Source organism: Equus caballus, chromosome 16, assembly GCF_041296265.1.
Source record: "Equus caballus isolate H_3958 breed thoroughbred chromosome 16, TB-T2T, whole genome shotgun sequence".
NCBI classification, from domain to species: Eukaryota; Metazoa; Chordata; class Mammalia; order Perissodactyla; family Equidae; genus Equus; species Equus caballus.
Genome location: NC_091699.1, coordinates 20,479,660 through 20,500,986, shown reverse-complemented (window position 1 = coordinate 20,500,986; position 21,327 = coordinate 20,479,660). Strand labels below are relative to the sequence as shown.

Below are 21,327 nucleotides of genomic sequence, written 5' to 3'. Positions count from 1 at the left end.
CCCTCAAGGTCCATCTATGCTGTCACAAATAGCCAGATTTCATCTATTTTTTTTATGGCTGAGTAGTATTCTATTGTGCATATATACCATATTGTCTTTATCCGTTCGTCCCTTGACGGGCACCTAGGTTGCTTCCAAGTCTTGACTACTGTGAATAATGCTGCAATGAACTTAGGGGAGCATATATCTTTAAGCATTCGTGTTTTCATGTTCTTTGGTATATACCCAGCAGTGGAATAGCTGGATCGTATGGTAATTCTATTCTTAATTTTTTGAGGAACCTGCATGTTGTTTTCCATAGTGGCTAAACCAGTTTGCACTCCCACCAGCTGTGTATGAGAGTTCCCTTCTCTCTACATCCTCTCCAACACTTCTTTCCTTTCTTTTTAATTATAGTCATTCTGATGTGCATGAGGTGATATCTCATTGTAGTTTTGCTTTGCATTTCCCTGATAATTAGTGATATTGAACATCTTTTCACGTGCCTGTTGGTCATCTGTATATGCTCTTTGGAGAAATGTCTGTTTAGATCTTTTGCCCATTTTTTAATTGGGTTGTTAGTTTTTTTGGTGTTGAGATGTATGAGTGCTTTATATATTTTGGATATTAACCCCTTATCAGATACGTGGTTTGAAAATATCTTCCCCCAATTGTTACTTGTCTTTTTGTTTTGTTGATGGTTTCCTCTGCTGTGCAGAAGATTTTTAGTTTGAAGTAGTCCTATTCGTTTATATTTTCTATTGTTTCCCTTGCCTGGTCAGACGTGGTACTTGAAAATATGCTGCTCAGACCGATGTCAAAGAGTGTACTGCCTATGTTGTCTTCTAGAAGTTTCATGGTTTCAGGTCTTATATTCAGGTCTTTAATCCATTTTGAGTTAATTTTTGTATATGGTGTCTACTTTCATTCTTTTTGCATGTGGCTGTCCAGTTTTCCCAACACCATTTATTGAAAAGACTCTCCTTTCTCCATTGTGTGTGCTTGGCTCCCTTGTGGAAAATTGATTGTTCATAGATGTGTGGGTTTATTTCTGGGCTCTCAGTTCTGTTCCATTGATCTGTGTGTCTGTTTTTGTCCCATTACCATGCTGTTTTGATTACGATATCTTTGTAGTATGTTTTGAAATCAGAGAGTGCGATGCCTCCAGCTTTGTTCTTTTCTCTCAGGATTCCTTTGGCTATTAGTGATCTTTCATTGTTACATATAAATTTTAGGATTCTTGTTCTATTTCTGTGAAAAATGTCATTGGAACTTTGACAGGGATGGTATTGAATCTGTAGGCTGCTTTAGGAAGTATGGACATTTTAGCCATGCTAGTTCTTCCAATCCAAGAGCACGGAATATCTTTCCATTTCTTTGTGTCTTCTTTAATTTTTTTCAAAAATGTTTTGCAGTTGTTTTTTTTTTTTTTTTTTTTTGAGAAAGATTAGCCCTGATCTAACTACTGCCAATCCTCCTCATTTTTCTGAGGAAGACTGGCCCTGAGTTAATATCCATGCCCATCTTCCTCTACTTTACACGTGGGATGCCAACCACAGCATGGCTTTTGCCAAGCAGTGCCATGTCCACAGCTGGGATCCGAACAAGCAAACCCCGGGCTGCCAAGAAGCAGAACTGCAAACTTAACCGCTGCACCACCCAGGCCAGCCCCTGTTTTACAGTTTTCAGTGTACAGGTCTTTCACCTCTTTGGTTTAGATTATTCCTAGTCATTTTATTCTTTTTGTTGCAATTATAAATGGGATTGCATTCTTAATTTCTCTTTCTGATACTTTGTTGTTAATGTATAGAACCACAACTGATTTTTATATGTTGATTTTGTATCCTGCAACTTTACTGTATTCATTTATTAATTCTAAAATTTTTTTGGTGGATTCTTTAGGATTTTCTATATATGAAATCATGTCATCCGCAGTGACAGTTTCACTTCTTCCTTTCCAGTTTGGATCTGTTTTACTACTTTTTCTTGCCTGATTTTTCTGGCTAGGACTTCCAATTCTATGTTAAATAAGAGTGGTGAAAGTGGGCATCCTTGTCTCTTTCCAGTTCTTAGAAGGATAGCTTTCAGTTTCTCTCCATCGACAATGATATCAACTGTGGGTTTGTCATATATGGCCTTTGTTACATTGAGGTGCTTTCCTTCTATACCCATTATAGTCAGAGTTTTTATCATAAATGGATTCTACATCTTGTCAAATGCTTTCTCTGCATCTATCGAGATGATCATGTGATTTTTATTCTTTGTTTTGTTAATGTGGTGTATCACATTGATTGATTTGTGGATGTTGAACCATCCCTGCATCCCTGGAATAAATCCCACTTGATCATTGTGTATGATTTTTTATTTATTTGTTTATTTTTGGTGAGGATAATCGGCCCTGTGCTAACAGCTGTTGCCAATCTTCCTCTTTGTGCTTGAGGAAGATTATCCCTGAGCTAACATCTTCCTCTTATTTTTGTGTGGGACAACACCACAAGCGTGGCTTGATGAGCAATGCATAGGTCTGCACCCAGCATCTGAACCCAAGAACCCTGGGCCATCAAAGTGGCATACACAAACTTATCTACTATGCTACTGGGCTGAGCCCTGTATGATCTTTTTAATGTATTGTTGTATTTGACTTGCAGTATTTTATTGAGGATTTTTGCATCAATGTTCATCAATGCTATTGGCCTGTAATTTTCTTTTATTGTGTTGTCCTTGTCTGGTTTTGTTATCAGGGTAATGTTGGCATCATAGAATGAGTTAGGAAGCTTCCTCCTGTCTTCAATTTTTGGAAGATTTTGAGAAGGATAAGTATTAAGTCTTGTTTCAATGTTTGTTAGAATTCACCAGGGAAGCTGTCTGGTCCTGGACTTTTATTTTTGGGGGAGGTTTTTGATTACTGTTTTGATCTCCTTACTGGTGATTGGTCTATTCAAATTCTCTATTTCTTCTTGATTCAGTTTGGGAAGGTTTTATGATTCTTAGAATTTATCCTTTTCTTCTAGATTATCCAATTTGTTTCCGTATAGGTTTTCATAGTATTCTGTTATAATCATTTATATTTCTGAGGTGTCCATTGTAATTTCTCCTCTTCCATTTCTGACTTTATGTATTTGAACATTCTGTCTTTTTTTCTTGGTGAGTCTAGCTAAAGGTTTGTCAATCTTGTTTATCTTTTCAAAGAATGAGCTCTTGGTTTCACTGATTTTTTTCTATTGTTTTATTAGTCTCTATTTCATTTATTTCTGCTCTGATTTTTATTATTTCCATCCTTCTGCTGATTGTGGGCTTTGCTTGTTCTTTTTCCAGTTCCTTTAGGTGCACTGTTGGATTGTTTATTTGAGATTTTTCTTGTTTGTTGAAGTAGGCCTGTATTGCTATAAACTTACCTCTTAGAACCACATCTGCTGTACCCAATAAATTTTGGCATTTTGTATTTTCATTTTCATTTGTCTCCAGGTATTTTTGATTTTTCCCTTGATTTCTTCATTGACCCAATCGTTCAGTAGCATTTTGTTTAATGTCCACATCTTTGTGGCTTTTCTGATTTTCTTCCTGTAGTTGATTTCTAGTTTCACATTGCTGTTGTCAGAAAAGATTCTTGGTATTATTTCAGTCTTCTTAAATTTACTGAGATTTCTTTTGTGACCTAATATGTAGTCTATCCTGTAGAATATTCCATATGCATTTAAAAAGAAAGTGTCTTCTGTGATTTTTGTATGGAATGTTCTGTATGTATGTACTAAGTCCATCTGGTCTAATGTGTCATTTAAGGCCAATGTTTCCTTCTTGATCTTCTGTTTGGGTGATCTCTCCATTGGTGTAAGTGGAATGTTAAAGTCTCCTACTATTATTGTGTTGCTGTCTATTTCTCCTTTTATGTCTGCTAATAATCTCCTTACATGTTTAGGTGCTCCTAACTTGGGTCCATAGATATTTACAAGTGTTATATCCTCTTGTTGCATTGTTCCCTTTGTCATTATGTAGTGCCCTGTGTCTCTTGTTACAGTTTTTGTTTCGAATTCTGTTTTCTCTGATATAGGTTTTGCTACTCCAGCTTTCTTTTCATTGCCATTTGCATGGAGTATCTTTTTCTATCCCTTTACTTTCAGTTTATGAGTGTCTTTAGGTCTGAAGTGTGTCTCTTTTTGCAGCATATATATGGGTCTTTTTTATCCAATAAGCCACCCTATGCCTTTTGATTGGAGCATTTAGTTCATTGACATTTAAACTAGCTTTTTGTAAGAATGTACTTATTGCCATTTTGTCCCTTTTTTTCTGGGTGTTTTAGTAGTTCTTCTCTGTTGCTTTCTTCTTCTCTTGCTCTCTTCCCTTGTGGTTTGATGGCTTTCTTTAGTATTATGTTTGGGTTCCTTTCTCTTAATTTCTTGTGTATTTATTATAGGTTTCTGGGTTTTGATTACCATGAGGTTCATATATAATAACCTACATATATAGGAATCTATATTAAGTTGATGGTCTTTTTAGTTTGACCTCTTGCTAAAGTCTCTTCTCTTTTACTCTCCTCCTCCCACATTTTATGTTTTTGATATCACATATAACCTCTTTTTTTGTGCATATGCATCCATTACCCTTTTATCATGGATACAGATAATGTTAGAGCTTTTGTCTTTTGACCTTCGCATTAGCTTCATACGTGGTGGATCTGCTACTTTACTGTATATTTGCCTTTACTAGTGATTTTCTTGTTTTGTTTTGAGATAATTTTCTTATTCCTATTTGTGATCTTCTCTTTTCCACTTAAATAAATCCATTTAGCATTTCTGTTAGGGCTGTTTTCTTGGCGATAAACCCCTTTAGATTTTGCTTCTCTGGAAAACTCTTTATCTCTCCTTCTATTCTGAATGACAACCTTGAAGGATAGAGTATTCTTAGCTGTAGATTTTTTCCTTTCAGCACTTTAATTATACTGTTCCACTCCCTTCTAGCCTATAAGGTTTCTGCTGAGAAGTCACCTTACAGCCTTATGGAGTTTCCTTTGCATGTAACTTGTTGCCTTTCTCTTGTGACTTTCAGGATTCTCTCTTTATCTTTAATTCTTGACATTTTAATTATAATGTGTCTTGGTGTGGGCTGCTTTGGCTTTATCTTGCTCGATGCTCTCTCTTCTTCCTGTACCTAGACGTCTGTTTCCTTCCTTTGGTTAGGAAATTTGTCAGCTATTATTTCTTCAAATAGATTCTATGTCCCTTTATCTCTCTCTCCTCCTTCTGGGTCACCTATAATATGGATGTTAGTGTGCTTGATGTTATTGCAGAGGTCCCTTAGACTGTCCTCATTCTTTTTAATTCTTCTTTCTTTTATCTGTTCAGCTTGGGCAATTTCCTCTAGTCTTTTGTCCAGCTCACTGGTCTGTTCTTCTATATCATCTACTCTGCTATTGAGCCCCTCTAGTGAATTTTTCATTTCCAGTATTGTATTCTTCATTTCTGATGGGTTCTTTTTTATATTTTCAATTCTTTGTTGAAGTTCCCACTGAGTTCATCCATTCTTCTCCCAAGATCAGTGAGCACACTTGTGACTATTAGTTTGTACTCTTTGTCAGGTAGATTGTTTATCTCTGTTTCATTTAGTTCCTTTTCTGAAGTTTTGTCCTGTTCCCTTACTTGGAACATATTCTTTTGTCTCCTCATTTTGCCTCTTTCTCTGTGCTAATATCTATGTATTAGTTAGGTCATCTACATCTCCTGATCTTTGAAATGCCTTATGAGGTCAAGCAGTGTGCTTCCCTCTTGTCACCAGGTCCAAATGTTCCAGGAGTGTCCCCTGTGTGAGCTACATGTGTCCTTCCATTGTGGTGGGGTTGCTCTTGCTGCGGGTACATGGGGAGGCTGGGCTGTACCTCTGCTGGGCTGGTTGTAATGCTCAGCTGTGTGTTGCTGCTATGGTCCCTTCAGTCACTTTATCGTATGTGGGGACCCCCAACATAGTTGGCATCAAGATCTAATAGCACATTCCTATTGCAGGTTTTCTATTAAGTGAGTAGGCCCCAACAGTGGCTGGTTGCTAGGCTCAGGGACTTACAATTGCTGTAGGCCTCCAGCCTACAAGGCTGTTGTCAGCTCTCTCAGGATTGCAACTGTGTGGGACCAGCCCCAGGCCCAGGAGCACCCAATTGTTTCAGGTTTGGAAGATGGGGCTGATCCCCTATGTGGCTGTTTGACAAGCACAGGTCTGCTGCAGCTGACAAGCCCCACTTCCCACAGGACCACACACCTGGTCAACACAACCTGGCCCCATGCACATGCCCTGACCCACGGAAGCAGAGCCAGTTTCCCCACTGCAGAGGCCCAACACACTGCACCAATGCAGACCTGGCCCTCATGCATGCCCTGCCCTACAGAGGTGGATCCATTCACCCAGCTGCAGATGTTCCAGGCACCCCACCTATGTGGGCCCACAAGTTGCCTGAGGCCTTGCTGTTGAGTGAGGCCAGTCCCTAGGGAGGGTTGCCTGCCCTGGCTGAGCTGGATTGAATCAGTGCTCTAGTGGGTGGGGCAGACCTCTGAGCTCACAGACCAGGGAAAGAACTCCAAAGGCATCTGCCAGTGTCTGTGTCACCACACCTGTACTAGGTCACAATAATGGCTGAAGACAATGTCTCACTCCCTGGGGAGGTAGTCCCTGCCTGGCAGAGAGGTCTCACCTCTCACCAAGATGTGCCCAGAGCCTATGAAGTGAGTCTCTTTTCACCAAAGGACTGTGTACCTTTCTTTCTGGTGATTTTAGGTTACTTTCCAAAATGGGTGAATTTGTGCATGGGCCCTTTAAGAACACAAGGTTTTCCCCTTATGTCTGATAGCTTTTTGGGGAGTATTCCTCGTTGTAGTTAATAGCCAACAAAGACACATATTATGACACTTGTCTCATTTGTGCTAAGTCCAAAAGCTGCTTGAAGTGGTAACACTTCCCTGCTTAGATTCCCCACTCCTCCATGGACGGCTTCATACCTTAGGATTATTCCTGGCCAGCCATGAAGCACCACAGCTAGAAGGTGGCTTTTTCTCTCCAGAAAGGAATTTCTGCCTCTTCCACCTCAGTCCGTAGTGTCCATTGTTGTGGGAGTTCTTTTCTTCCAGTTTCCTGTTCTCTCTCAGGAGTAATTGTTCCCAGAGTAGTTGTAAGTTTGTTGTGTCCATGGGAGGAGGTGAGTTCAAAGTCCACCTACAGCACCATCTTGACACTATCAATCTGAATTCAAAGTTAGTTGCTCAAATTGTATATTTCAAAATAAGAATAAACTCATCAAGGAAAAGAATCCTTCTATTGAGTATTTTAAAGATTGGCTCAGAGTTAATACCCATGAATTTACTTCTTCATTGACAGACCTCTAGTGTACACTTCCTCAATATTACTTTACCAGTAGAAAATTCTGGTAGTTCCCCCCTGCTTCCTATGAGAAAAAAAGAGAGGGAGGGAGGGAAGGAAAGAGAGAGGGGAAGAAAGAAAGAGAGCGAGAGACAGAAAGAAAGAAAGAGAGAGAGAGAGAGAGAGAAAGAAAAGACAACAGTATTGTAGATCTTTTTTCTCAGTTTGAACATGATTCAATAATGCAAAATTCTCTTGGGTCTACAAGGAAAAATTTATTATAAACTTCAAGATAACATATTCATATTTATATTTATTTATATATTTAAAATATAACCTCAAAAATCTTCTTGCTATTCCTTGTAGAAAATATTCCTACAATCAAAATATAGTTGGACTTCTCTATTTTTCACACCAAGCTTTAATCTCCATTGAAACTTATTAAAAATATAAAGATGCCCAAGCCCTATAACCTGAGATTCTGATTGGCCATATCTAATGGGATGTCACAGTATTTGCATTTGTAACAAATCCCTCAGGTGACCCTGATGTGTAACCCACACTGACACTAAACTCACATCTAATTCCAGAAGCAACCATTTACTGAGCATCTGCTTTGAGCTGAACATTATTCTAAATAATATGTAAGAACTTTTTAAATCCTACAAGAAACTTAGGAAAAGGTAAGTGATGTCTTCTCCATTTTGTAGATGGGGAAAGCAAGGCTTTAAGGGGTTGTGGTTTCCATCGGGGCTATTAGCTACCAGGCACCAAAGACAGGATTTGAACTTGGGTCTCTCAAGTGCTAACACCGATGCCATGCTGACAGCCCTTTTCACCTTGACCCCTCTCTGTGCCCTACGTGTAGACGTGATGCCTGGAGCTGCCGTCTTTCATCTGTTAGTCAATAAATCAACATGGTAAAGATAACTGAGCAGAAATTTAATATAAACCTGGGTCTCTAATGACATTGTTGAACCTCAACACTGGCCCTAGACTTCATGCTATCAGAATACTTATTAGGAAAGAAAAATACACCCTATCTGTTTATGTTCCTGTTAGTCATTAATTCTATTAGTTTTAGCTAAACGCATTCCTCTCTGACATGAATTTTGCTAGGTGTAGCAAACTACATGGTAAATCTCTCACAGATCAGGTTTATCGTTTATTCCTACAGCACCTAGAACTGAGCTTTTCATATGATAGAAACACAGGGAAGTTTTTGTGGGGATGCATATGTGTGATGTCTGTTTTGATGTTTCAGCATGTCTACCTGCTCTTCTACTGGGCCTGTTAGTCTCTTTGCAGATGCTCTTCCTTCTGAACATAAATTAAAGTTCTCTGAGAGTTAGCTTTGATAAAGAACCTGAAATAAAACCAGATCCCAGGCCCCCTTATATTTATAACCTGGCCTGTGTTAAGGATGTTGGCTCTGTGACATTACTATTAATCATAACCTTCCTTCTGTCACAAAAGACATCATCAAAGTATCCAAACCAAGGCCACGAGTCACTCGAGGAACATTCTGATGACAAATTCTCTCCTAGACGTTGCTACTTTGCTACACTTCCACTAGGATAGAAACAGGTTCCCAAGGCATTCATTCTAACTGGGACAGCTAGACTGAAAACTGCTCCATCCATCATTCAACAAGCAGGCCCCTTCAACCATGCCTCACCGTAAGTTGCTTTACTCTGCCACCCACTTGCATTGGATCTTGGTGAAGTAGCTTGACCCATGATGGGGAAGACTGCATCACCAGTAATTGAGAAATTGCAGCTTGATTTATTCTTTCTGACTGAGTGTGTGCAGCCACCTACCACTTGGCTGCTCTTCTCCTTGCCTTGCTTTGATCAATTGAGACAGGATTTTCAGAATAAAGCTAGGTGAATCAATTAGACCATAGTTTTTGAAAGGGTGATATGGACATCATCAACGAAGTGATTTTAGGTGTACACAAATGAACATTTAAGATTTTTAATAGTCACGAATTTTAATATAGTTTAAAAATATATCTAGCATATCACATCTATGATTTCGTGGATACTCAGTAGTCTTGTGTGGGTACATACATGTGTGTTTATGTTTCTCTTGAACATATGTTTACATATGTGTAAGAATGCGTATGTATACATGCATGTACAGTCATCTGTTGCTTAACGACAGGGATACTTTCTGAAAATTGTGTCATTAGGCAATTTCATCATTGTGCGAACATCACAGAGTGTACTTACACAAACCTAGATGGTATAGCTTACTACATACCTAGGCTATATGGTACCAATCTTATGGGACCACTGTCATTTACATGGTCCATTATTGACTGAAATGTTTTTATGTGGTATATGACTGTTTACACACATGTAAATGTATGTAACCATTTCTCTTTAAAATATGCTTAAGTAAAAAGTGTTTTGTTTTAGAGAAATAAATTATTTATTCAATGGTACAGATGACATATGGATTTAGCAAAAATTTTGAAGGCGATGCATGAATGACTAGTGTTTGGGAAACACTGTAAAGTACCAATTACTGAACTCTAAGAACGTCACTAGGAGAAAGAAATGTAATTATGCAATGCAGAAGATAATGCTAACATTACCCAATCACAGAGGTCAAGACATGGAGAATCCACTTCCGATAGCTGGAATCCTTCCTAAATGAATTCAAAAGGTCTCATAAATTTTACTTCAGAATCAGCTTGGCAACTGTATATTGAATTCCTACTATTTGTAAGACTTTGTCTTAGTTTTTTAGAGGTACAAAAATGTCTAAGATACACGATGTTTTCAATGCTTCTATAAGGGTATAAGGAAGGACCTTGCACAAAACCCGCCGATGACTTCTCTCCAACTTGAAAGAAAACCTAAGTTTCTGCCCTCTTTATAAGTGCTAGAAGCTGACCTTCAGCCTCATCTCCTAGCCTTCTGCAATCTGTCCTTTGTACTAGCCATGCTGGCTTCCTTTTCTTTCCTCCATTATTCCATGTTTGTTCCCACCTTAGAATCTGGAGACAAGATGGTCCTTCTACCTGGAATATTCTTTCTTTTATTTCCATAGGGCTGACCAGGAAAAGGTCATTTATCTCTTACCTAAATGACCTCTTCAGAGAGGGCCTTCCTGAATACTTCATCTGAAGAGTCTCCTTCTACCCCAGGCCCCGGAAAAAGCTTACTCTCTATCTTATTTATTTTGTTGATCTTCATCACAACTCTTACCACTATCAGAAAATTACCTTATATATTCACTTGCTTATTATCTGTCTTCCCCAGAAGAAAATAAATTGAACAAGATCAGGGACCATGTCTCTCTAAGTTAACACCGTCTTCTCTCTGAACTACAATGTAAAAAACAAGATCTGGCACACATTAGATACTCAATGAATATTTTTAAAGGAATGAATACAAAGCAGCCATGATGTTTCATGGCAAAACTACAAAAACTTTATGTAGTGAAGTGAGCATGGCTGATGAGAAAATATTTTATGATGGAGAAGGAACTTGGCAGAATTTTGACAGGAAGAGATGGAAGAATGGGGAATTTTCTTGAAAAGGAGAATCACATGATCAAAAGTGTGGGTGAAAGAATGAGACAAATTGGGGGAGATTCTGAAAATGCAGCAGGAGCAGGGACTCCGAGTGAACACTCCATCGGTTAAGTTAATGTGTTAAGAGCCAAAATATCACCCTCTGAAAGCAAGATACATTTTTTTCCTTCTGTAGATATCCAACCAATCTCTACGAGACAGCAGCATGGATTCTATAGCCAGAAGTCCCAGAAGACCTCCAGCTTGAATTGTACATGTGTTGACCTCATTATTCCACATCCTTCCAGGTGCTTTTGCTGTGTTACAGAGCAAGGTCCCTCATGTTGTAGTCCAGTGTTATGCCTCGTAATTGTTGTATGGCATAGAGAGGTCTCTTGTCTCACTGAGCCTCAGTTTCCCCATATGTAAAAAGTACAGAGTTAGCTCTCTAAGGTCTCCATTAGCTCTGGCATTCAAGAACTAAGGAAGAATCAAGGAATTAAATGTTAGGAATGTTTTGTGAATGTTCTCCTGCAGTACAACACTGACAAGCAGACCAACACAAAGCAATCTCATTGGGTGTGTCTGGAAAAGGATGTTAAAACTTAAAGGAGGTAAGAAATGATGGTGCCTCAGACTAGGGTGGTAGTGGAGGTAATGGCGAAAAGTGGTCAGATTGTAGATATAGTTCAAAGGGTATCCAATAGTAATTTTCCTTTTGACTAGCGTAGACTTCAAATCCTTGCAGCACTAAGTAAAATAACGGTGACGCAATGACACGATCAAAGTGAAGGTCAACCCAGTTGTCCCATGTGTTACTGCTGCTGAGTTTACACATTTGTTTGGAGCTCACATAGCCCCTTCCCACTCATTATATAATTTGGTCTTCCCAACAACTTTGTGTGGGGGGAGGAGATGAAGAGGATACACAGTTCATCTAATTTATAGGGAAAGAAATAGAACTGAGATCACCTGTGGTTAATAGTGAGGATTGGACTTGAATTGCAGCCTCCTGTTTCCATACAGCCTCTTGGGACAGAGGGGGCTAAGCTATGGTCAGACAATCCCTCTTGAGACAGACGATAAACTATCTTCACTGTATCAAATAGTCTGTCTAAGTAGCATAAGTAAGCTTTGAAATCATAGATTTATTTCTTTGTCTAATTCCCCTCGGGGTCATATATGAATCTATAAGCCAATCAATAACAACCAAGTCTTGAAAGCTCTTTTTCTCCAATTAAGAAGATATTTCCCTCATACAAATCTTACGTGGTAAGCAGCTATGGATGCTACTTAAGGAGTCTGAACAGCATTTCATGACTACATGGAGAACATTTGCCTTTTGAATTACACAATCATGGATGCTTTATGAAAATGTCTGCATTACCTGGGATCACAGGTCCACAGGTATTAAAACTAGCAAACTCTCTCCATTTGATATCATGATTGTAGAAATAACAATTAGTCATTGTCAACTGAACAAATCTATTGAAATCAGCAAATTCTCTCAGTTTGATTTCATGATCATAGAAATAAATTTGGCCTATAAGCTTGTCCTTCTACCAGCTGAACCCTGCACTTGCCCTTATTTCATAAAGGGATATTCCTCTCCAGGCCAGAAAAGCTCCTAACTTATTCCATCACCCTATAATATTATCTTTTCACATCTATCTCTTTCAAAAAAACATCAGAATTTACAAAATAACATTTTAAAAATAAAAAAACCCTCAAGCCACAGAAAATGGTATTTGATAATTTGATAATACAAATTACATCATAAGGGTCATATCTCAAACATGTACTGGTCAGGGATGTGTTAAATAGTTGAAATCTCTCTAAAGAAAAGCTCTGGAGAAATCTATTTCATCTTTTATGAATTGCCAAAGTGACAGTGTTTGTTCAAAGGCCACTTGGGTAACATGGAGACCTTTAATGGATTAGAAAGCAATCAAAAGGACAAAGATCAAGGCAGTTAGTAGGTGCCAGCTCTCATGCTCCGTTTCTAGCTTGCCACCTTTTTCCTTTCTCAAGCAGGCTTGAGTCATGTGGGGAATACATCTTTTCAGGAAGTATAGTAATTGACCACAGGGTCTAAGCTTTCAGATGAAATGAGCATTTCCGTAAATACAGTGTCTTAAAAAGTTTGCTGGTCTCTGATAGAATCTATAACACCCCCCGTTGAGTTAGGAGAATGTTAGTTTCCAAAAGACACTCTCAGAATTTCAGTGGCCTCCTGGAGCCTCTAAGCTCCAGCCCTTTTAGGCTTTTAGAATCATCTGGAACAATAGTTAAGCAGACAATGCCTAGAAAATTACCATGCCTGAGGCACAGCGTCCATGTTTTAAAGGAATTGACTTAAAAGAGAAATGAGCTACTTCACGGCAAAGAGAAGTCAGCCGTATCTCAGTAAGGATGGGCTAGGTGAATTGATGAATTTTGCTGAATACTCCCTAGGTATTTGGAAGAATGAACTGTAGGGCTCTTTTTCCTAAACAACTGGGTAGTTCAAGTTGGCTCAGCTACCTCAAAGAACATATTCTACCAAGAATGAAATGACTCCAGTGACTGCTGACTGTTTGTGTCCATTTGCACAGCAGCAGAGGAAAAATATAAGCCAGAAAGCAAGACATTTTTAGCTCTAAAGATCATTAACCAAGAGTCTGGATCCTTGTGAAGCTGAGAAATAACTTTCCGAAAGATAATTTTAAATATTCAGGGAAAAGGTAATATGATTATATTTCTTCTAACATTCAAACATTTAAGACACTTTTATGTTGAATAAGTGGCCTCAAGTTACAGGCACTAGGACAGTTTTTTATCTTTCTTCTATAAAATAAGAAGCTCCTTCTCAGTAAGAATGGTGTCATATTCATCTCTTTTGAATGCCTTACAGTGTGCAGAGTCAGTGCCTTCATGAATATACTACATTTTTCATAAAAGTCTGTTAATGAACTTTCATATTTCCTCCTAGTTAGAAGGAGGGCATTTCCAGAAGTGAGACCTCTTGCCTTCAACCATGATAATATCTCAGCTTTAGGTCAATCACTTATGCTGTATTATTCAGGAACAAGGGAAAAATAAACATCCATGATGATCAACAGAACTACTAACTGCCAATCTCTGATCAAGAGTTTTAGCGAAATCAAAATTCTGTTGTAAAATCCAACCTGAATTGTCTTTGCAATGAGCTCTGACAGCTCAAGGATGGGAGTTGTGCACCTGTATCAAGACTCACAGGGTGGTGAGAGCTGATATTTACTGCCTCCTCTGTGTGTCCCTGGTACCAGCAGAGGCAGACTGAAGCTCCCACAGCTTTCTAAGCTAAGAAAAAACATAACCGCAACTAAAGGTTGGAAATGGAGGAAGATCACAAAGACAGGTGCTTCTCTTTGTTCTTAAGCATTGTTAACTTTGGCACAACTTCTGGCTTGGGGAAGAGAGTTTTAGAGAAGAATGACTTGCTTAAAAGATACGTTATATCTCTGAGTGAAAGCCAAAGGCCATAGTCAACGGATGGTACAGGAGAGAACATTTCCTCAGATTTGAGAACACTTCCAGAGATTCCATTAGGGGGTGAAAATTCAGCGGATCTAGTTTCAAGCAACGATGGACTGTCACTTAAACGAGACTGTGTGTCTGTGCATGGGTTGTGGAGATAATATTACAAATGATGGTAAAATTCAGGTCATTTTTTTCCTTGTTTATTTAGCAAATGTTTATTCAACACTTCCTATGGGCTAGGCCATTGCAAAGGCTCCTAAAATAGTGTCTCTTTCTTACAGGAGCTTACAATCTAGTAGATAGGGGTAAACTTTTGTAAGCAGTGTGGTCTGCATATTGATTAGATCAGCATAACTGCTTTAGCCAAAAGTTTGGGTCTTTTTGGCTCCATTCCACTCAAAGAGCACTTGGCAGAGGCCAAAAGATTTGTCTCTCCCAGCAATGAACTAATTGTCTAATTTAGAAGGCCAACATTTGTTGAGTGTTTACTATGAATTTGACAAGGCTTTTGGATAGGACCTCATATGGAGGGAACTAAAACTTAGAGGAAGTTTAGTAACCTGCTCAAGTTTGCATAGCAAGTTACAAAAAGAGCTGGGATTCAAACCCAGGCTTTCGGAGTCGAGAACCAATGCTCTGAACCATTAATCTCTTTCCTCTGTTATTGATGAGTCAAAGCTATATACACAGAATGTAAATTTAAAATTATAGATTGTATTGACAGGAGGATCATTCAGGAAAAGTAGATCATAAAAAGAAGCAGGCACCATGCTTTCCTAAGCAATAAACAGATGTGAATATGGGATGTAAGAGAAACAGCATTCCTTTATTACACCCCATTGTCCTGAATTCATAGCCCCGCAACTCAGTTTCCTGCAGAGCCTGTGTCCTACCTCCCTGAGGGGCACAGGAATCAATTGTTTGGTTTAAGTGGCATTGCAATGACTCAGTGACCAAGAGATGATATTTTCTCTGACTCCCTTGCATGGTGATTTTCAAAACAAACTATGAGTTTTATTCACTCTAACTTCTGTTGCTTTTCTTAGATGGGCCCTCAATCCAGACCTCTACATTTGCCAACAAACAACGAAAGTGTCTAGGTCCTAGATTCTTTACTATCTCCACAGGGTGTAAAGGATGCAGTCTGCATACTGCTCATCCATCCGTCCAAGTCCGAGTCTGTGGTAGACATCATCACAACTTTTACATTTGGCATGAGAGATGTAATTTTGTTTTCTACCTCAAGAGTTTATTGAGGGCAGAACCTGTCTGCTTGAGTCTGTCCGCCCTATACTAGTGATTCCCAACCTTTATCCCACCACAAAATTACCTGCAACAATGTTAAGTTAAAGCAGATTCCTGGGCTCCACTCCCTAGTACCCAACTCAGTATGTCTGAGCTGGGACCAAAGAATTTCTATTTCTAACAAGTTCCCAGGTGATGGTGATGCTACTGGGCCAGGTACCACACTTTGAGACCCATTGCTGTTTAATTGGTAATGCTGTGGTGAGAGCATGGGCTCCAGAGCCAAATTGCCGGCTTAAATGCCAGCCCCGCCACTTATGAGGTCTGTGGCTTTAGAAAAGTTATTAAACTTCTGGGTGCCTGCAATTCCTCATATGCAAAATGTGATGAGAGTAATGTCCCCCATGGGGTTATTGTAAGGATTAAGTGAGTTCAAGTATATTAAGTTCTTAAAACAGAACTAGAACTTAGTAGGTTGATTAAAATGTGTTGGCTAATATTATTTATTCATTGTGGTTCTTGTAATTGCAGGTACTCAAATGCTCAGTTTATTGAAATTAACACCCAGAATTATAATAATGTATCTGACAGGTGGCCTCTTTAAGCAGCAGGCGGCACTAAGATGTAAGAGGTTACAGCAGTTTACAGCTCTTTTAGGAGGCCATTTTTAGTTGCAATATTTCTTCATAGACTGTATTACCAACTGTTTGGGTTTTTTGATTATCAAATTGATGCATGTACAGAGGTAGACTATTGCAGAGTTATCAATGCTCAGAAGAAAAACCTAACACTTGTCATACAAAAGACAGAAAGAAAGACTGAATCTTCTTCAGCATTGCCTCTCGTTAAAGGTAGAGCAGGATGCTTCTTTTCCGAAACACTGGGAGAGCTTTGAAACAATTGTGTTGTCACTAGACCATGGCTTGGTTTTATGACTGGCATTTCTCATGAGGATGATTGAAGTCTGTCATCCGAATTACTTGGCTCTTTTCATTATTCATTCATGTGTCCACAGTCATGCAGTTGCCGTGATACTCCTTCTGAGCCCCTCAGCTACAAATTGCATACAGCACACAGGGAATGAGAGACTTAGGAATTTGGCGCTCTGATGCAAAGGCCACACCTAAAGTGTTAACTATTTGTCTGAACCTAAAATCAGACCACTCAAATCATCAAAGCTTTCTTTGCTCTGACTTTTCAGGTCATTCATTTATACACACACACACACACACACATATATATATACACATAAGTTTAGCTGTATATTTACCAAATCATGTTTATTGATCAGAAATATGCATAAAATGGGGAGAGATGAAAAATCCAATGAAAAACACAATAATGTGTAATTATTGTGGAGAGAAATCGATCTACTATAAAAATAGCATTTAAATTTTCCATTATAAATCTTCCAGTCTGAACTTGATCTGAACTCATACTGTATGGGGTTTCCTATAAAGTAATGATAATGTTTTCCACTTTTGACTTGTGGAATATGTCTCAGGTCTTCACGATTATTCTGACTTTCTGATGACCAACAGAATTTTTTTGCAACCTATTTTATGCAGAGTGTCTCACACATAATAAGTGCTTGAATAAATGTCAGCAGTTCGATCATAGCATAGGGCTAGCCACTCTGCCGGATGAAGATCAACGCTGCTTTCAGCTCTTAGCAATTTTTCGTTCCTGTAGTCATTGAGTGAAGTTGACACTGGCAGGAGGCTGGGGTAAGATATGTTCATCCACAGAGCATCTCAAAAAGTAAATCAAGTTCAATTTGGACTAAGATGTTTTTAAATCTTAAAAATGTTGCTGTATTAATGTAAGGTATAGTTGCAGCTTTCAGGCAGAGTGTAAAGACATTGTGATTAGCAATATCCTTTCAGAGAAGTAATTATAAACTATGAATCAAACCATACAGCTCTCCCCCAAATAGATTGACCACATATTGCAGGAGCTACAAATTAATAGTTAGCCACTAATCTAGCCATTTATGTACCTAGCAGACATGCAGCAGACTCTCATTATGTTTTATTTGAATTACATGATGGTGACAATAGTTGAGAGAGAACATGCTTATAATACCATTTTTGTCATCCATGGTCTGTGTGCCTGGGTGATTTCAATACTGTGGAAGCACCAATTTCAGATTTTAAGAACATGTTTGTCTGCAACTCGTCTATACCCTATTAACTCTGATGTGTTCCAGTATGACCTGTAGCAATTCTAATAACCTATCTTTGTTTTCTGAATGGTGGATTTTGTGAATTTCAAGAGCCATCAGAAGGTCTTTATGTTTTCAGTCTGTGTGGAAGCTAGATGACATGACTCTCTTCTTTAGAACTAAGCCAACAGTTGAAATACTAACAAAAAGCCCATGAATTTCATTGAGATTGCTTGTTTGATTTCTCCAGTGAATCATTTCCTTGTGAGAAAAATCATATTCTGTGGGGATTCTAGGAAAACAATTACTCTCAGGAATGTCTAGATACAACTGCAATGGTGTGGGAGAAAATTTCTCCTCTGGAAATGCGTAACCATAAGATTCATATTTTCCTTCTTCTCCCTATTCTTGTCCTATTAGTAAGTGAGCAATAAAAGCAGCCCCTGGTAAATGTATTACCAAGGAGCTCAGGGCACAGTAAATATTCCCTTTTAAAAAATATCCTTTCCAATTCTTTGTGATTTCATTAGCTAAGCAGCATCCTTTATATCTAGTCTGATGCTTTCTACTAAGATGGGAATTCTAAGTGAGGTCTGGCACCAGAAAGACCGTAAGTCTAAAACATGAAATCTTAAACCTGTATGACAACGCCTAACACCTACCTTGAGACTTTCGACTTCAGCTCAGATCTAGCGAGATGTCATGCTATACCTAGACTCTCTCAGAGAAACCAGACAGATAAAATGGTCAGGCAGATGGCTTACGGAGGAAAAACACTGTATTAAAAATAAACAGGACATCCATCAGAGAAAAATGCCCTTGAGGAACTTTTAGTGTTTTAAGCTTCTCCAAGTTTTCAATCAATCCAGGTCACTTAGTGAAATCAATAAAATGTCATCCCAGTTCCAAAGAAGCCTTCGAGTGTGTTTGGAGAGAAGGATGGCTCTGAAATTTAAATGGAGTGTTGTTGCTACAGTGAGATCACAACACTTTTAAAAATATTTCAAGGCTGCTTCTTACAATGCTTTTGAATTTAAGATAACTTGCCTATATTAAGTTGATTGTCTCTTGAGTTTGAACTCTTTCTAAAAGCTCTACTCTTTTATTCTTCTCCTCTCACATTTTCTGTTTTTGATATCATATCTAACTTCTGTATGTCTGTTACCCTCTTACCATGGAAATGGATAATTTTAATAATTTTGTCTTTTGACCTTCATATTATCTTTGTAGGTGGTTGATCTACTAACTTTACTGTATTTTTGGCTTTACCAGTGATTTTATTGCTTTTTTAAAAAATAATTTTCATACTCCCATTTGTAGTCTTCTCTTTCCCATTTAAATGAATACTACTCAGCCATAAGAAATGATGAAATTGGGCCATTTGTGACAACATGGATGAACCTTGAGGGTATTATGCTGAATGAAATAAGTCAGAGGGAGAAAGTCAAATACCATATGATCTCGTTCATATGTAGAAGATAAAAACAATAACAGACAATCACATAGAGACAGAGATTGGATCGGTGTTTACCAGAGGGGAAGCGGGGAGGGAGGAGGACAAAGAGGTGATTAGGCACATGTGTGGTGAGGGATTGTAATTAGACTTTGCCTGGTGAACATGATGTAATCTCCACAGTAATCAAGATACAATGCTGTACACCTGAAATTTATATAATATTCTAAACCTATGTCACTACAATAAAAAATAAAAGAAAATAATAACAACAACAAAAAAGATGACATGACTATATCTCTGTCGCACCTTCCATTTTCTTGTGTAAATGGGTACTTGTCATTTACTGTACAGCCATAGATTAATCCAAAGGTGGATCCTTCCACTTTTGGAACCATTCTTTGGTCACCTGCCACATTTGCAGATACGCCAACAATATTTGCTTGGTAATGAATCATTTTAACTCGGGAAATATTCTTTCCAATGCCACAAATTAAATTCGGTGTAAATCTTCCTATTATTGACCCATCCAGATTGTCACACAATGAGTTCTTCTTCTAAGTAAGTATGCCAATTACAGCATTTTTTTGCCATGGTCTTTTGGAGATCTGTAGTATCCAAGCATCCCCACAGCTCATTTTGTTCAAGGATTTCCACAAATCTACCTTTGACCAAATGTGAACCAAACATAGAGGAAAAAAACAAAAACACAACACTTCTTCCTATCTTCACCATTTCTATCTCCAATCCCACTCTTTTCAGGCATCCTAAGGTATAAATCTTTTTTTTTTTTTACTTATTTTATTGAGTTCAGATTGGTTTATAGCATCGTATAATTTCAGGTGTACATTATTATATTTCAGTTTCTGTGTAGACTGCATCGTATTCGCCACCAACAGTCCAATCTTTATCCGTCAGCATATACATGTGCCCCTTTACCCCTTTTGCCCTCCCCTCACCTCTTTCCCTGCTGGTAACCACCAGTTTGTCCTCCTTATCACTGTGTTTGTTTGTTTATCTTCCACATATGAGTGAAATCATATAGCATTTTTCTTTCTCTGTCTGACTTATTTCACTTAGCATAATACCCTCAAGGTCCAGCCATGTTGTAGCAAATGGCATAATTTTACCTTTTTTACAGCTCAGTAGTATGCCATTGTATGTATAGACCACATCTTTTTTATCCATTATCTATTCATGGTCACTTGGGTTGCTTCCACATCTTGGCTGTTGTGAATAATGCTGCGATGAACATAGGGGTAGGTTAGAAATCTTAATCTGAGTCTTATTTACCCCTTCTCCAATACGTTACTGGTTACAAAGTCCTCAAAGTGCTTCTTTGATATTGTGCCTTGGATTTATTCTTTCCTCTCCTTTTCTTCTATGTTAATCCTAATATTATAGCCAATAATTATTGTGGGTTTATAGAAAAGCATTGTGCTGAATGCTATTCATGCACATTTGCATTTAATCTTTATAGGCCATTATTCTTATTTTACAGAGGAGGAAATTGAGGATCTGATTGATCAAGTGACCTTGTCATAAGATCACCTTGATAGTAAATCTGTACAAGTCTGAGTGATGGTAACAGGCTTCTACCTGGCCTCCTGGGCTCCCGTCCTCAGCCTCTAATCTAACCTTCAGGCAGTCAGTCTTTCAAGCAGTGACTTCTATCAGCCTGATTAATCTCTTGCTTAAGAACTTACTTTTTTTCTTCTGTTTCAGTTAAACACCTACTCCATCTGGCATTCTAGGCCATATTACCAGGGACTCCATTTTATATGTGGAGACTTAGATCCCCATTATTTGCTATTGCTAATCCTTTTCTCCAACTGAATCAGTCTTCTTATCGACATGTCCCAACCAAACAAGGATCGCCATTTTCACTCTCACCTCTAGTTTATCCCTTCTTTTTCTTTCCTACAGCTAATGTCTTCCTTATATTTGTTCTTCCACAAATTTGGAGGACCAAATTATATTTGTTCACATATTCCTGAAATATCTTTTCTTCCATATTTTCCTCAAGTCCCTGTTAAATGCTCATACCATCCTTGAACATTCCTTATTCAGTTAGTCTCTCTGTTAATTAGTGTAATGATAGCTTCTCAAACAAATGTATAAAGT

At 38.4% G+C, this 21,327-nt stretch overlaps 1 protein-coding gene and 1 long non-coding RNA gene across 14 annotated transcripts in view; both read left to right on the top strand.

Moving 5' to 3' along the window:
• Positions 1 to 21,327, top strand: part of GRM7 (glutamate metabotropic receptor 7) — an 828,681-nt gene that overhangs the window by 442,058 nt on the left and 365,296 nt on the right. The gene's annotated exons all lie outside the window — the stretch shown is intronic.
• On the top strand, positions 6,620 to 11,171 carry LOC111768297 (uncharacterized). Its single transcript, XR_011427216.1, has 3 exons — positions 6,620 to 6,683; positions 7,905 to 7,997; positions 11,037 to 11,171. It is a non-coding gene; the product is annotated as an uncharacterized lncRNA (long non-coding RNA).